At 34.5% G+C, this 1,613-nt stretch overlaps 1 long non-coding RNA gene across 1 annotated transcript; it reads right to left on the bottom strand.

The window, feature by feature from the left end:
* Window positions 1-1,132: 1,132 nt before the first annotated feature.
* Window positions 1,133-1,613, bottom strand: LOC142237359 (uncharacterized). The gene is made up of 2 exons (XR_012722477.1): window positions 1,454-1,613; window positions 1,133-1,401 (listed from the first exon to the last, which is right to left on the bottom strand). It is a non-coding gene; the product is annotated as an uncharacterized LOC142237359 (long non-coding RNA).

Below are 1,613 nucleotides of genomic sequence, written 5' to 3'. Positions count from 1 at the left end.
AAAAAAAGGCCGATTAAGTAGGTATATAATTCAGTTTGGCAAATTTTTCTATAGAAATAAAATTTTGACAAAATTTTCTATAGAAATAAAATTTTGACAAAATTTTCTATAGAAATAAAATTTTGACAAAATTTTTTATAGCAAAAAAATTTTGACAAAATTTTCTATAGAAATAAAATTTTGGTAGATTATATGGACCAATTTTGGCATGGTTGTAAGCGGCCATATACTAGTACAATGTACCAAATTTCACCACGTACCAAATTTCAACCGGACGGATGAATTTTGCTCCTAAAAGAGCTACGGAAGTCAAATCTGGGGATCAGTTTAAATGGGGGCTACATATAATTATGGATCGATATGGCCCAATTCTTGCATGGTTGTCAGAGACCATATACTAACACCACGTACCAAATTTCAGCCGGATCGGATGAAATTTGCTTCTCTTAGAGGCTCCGCAAGCCAAATCGGGGGATATATATAATTATGAACCGATGTGGACTAATTTTTGCGTAGTTGTTAGAGACCACATACTTACACCATGTACCAAATTTCAGCCGGTTCGGTTGAAATTTGCTTCTCTTTGAGGCTCCGCAAGCCAAATCTGGCGATCGGTTTATATGGGGCTATATATAATTATGGACCGATATGGACCAATTTTTGCGTAGTTGTTAGGGATCACATACTTACACCATGTACCAAATTTCAGACGGATCGGATGAAATTTGCTTCTTTTAGAGGAGCCTCAAGCCAAATTTGGGGGTCGTTTATATGGGGGCTATAGGTAAAAGTGGACCTATATGGCCCATTTGCAATACCATCCGCCCTACATCAAAAACAACTACTTGTGACAAGTTTCAAGTCGATAGCTTGTTCGTTCGGAAGTTATCATGATTTCCACAAACGAACGGACAGACGGACATAGCTAGATCGACTCAGAATTTCACCATGACCCAGAATATATATACTTTATGGGGTCTTGGAGCAATATTTCGTTGTGTTACAAAAGGGATTAAAAATTAATATTAAATAAATTTTGGCGAAAAAATGCTAAATCCTTTCTAGAAAAATTGCGAATTTTGAAAATATTTGATGTCAAACGATCTGGAACTTTATAATGCATTAAAAATCATAAAAATTTTTAAAAATTATTTATTTGTCAAAATATCACAAAATTTCAAAATTTTTTTCACATCCAAATCATTGGATTCGCATCACACTTTCAGAAATGATGCAAATTCAGTGCAACGGCTGCTGAAATGGTGGACATCCGTCCTATGACAAGCCCATGTTAAAATCATCGCTTCTGCGCCAATTTTGCACCACTTCCGGATCCAAAAAGAACATTTTCACTATATACCACCCGCAATGGTTATTCTCTAATAACTTAAGATCTTATTTCTGCAATGAGAAAATTATGATGTTTATCTTATCTCCAATGGAATATCCTTACCCCCTGTGAAGTGCTAATGGAATTACAAAACCACTTATCTACGAAAAATTTCTTTCAATTTCTGGAATTGCAATCATTTGATCTTCGGTATAATCAAAGACATAGAGAGCTATGGTGCAACCTTTCAAATATTTTATTACAAGAAATTTAAAAACAACTC

Source organism: Haematobia irritans, chromosome 1 (assembly GCF_050003625.1).
Source record: "Haematobia irritans isolate KBUSLIRL chromosome 1, ASM5000362v1, whole genome shotgun sequence".
NCBI classification, from domain to species: Eukaryota; Metazoa; Arthropoda; class Insecta; order Diptera; family Muscidae; genus Haematobia; species Haematobia irritans.
The sequence above is the reverse complement of the archived record's forward strand: the minus strand, read 5'-3'. Positions and strand labels throughout refer to the sequence as shown.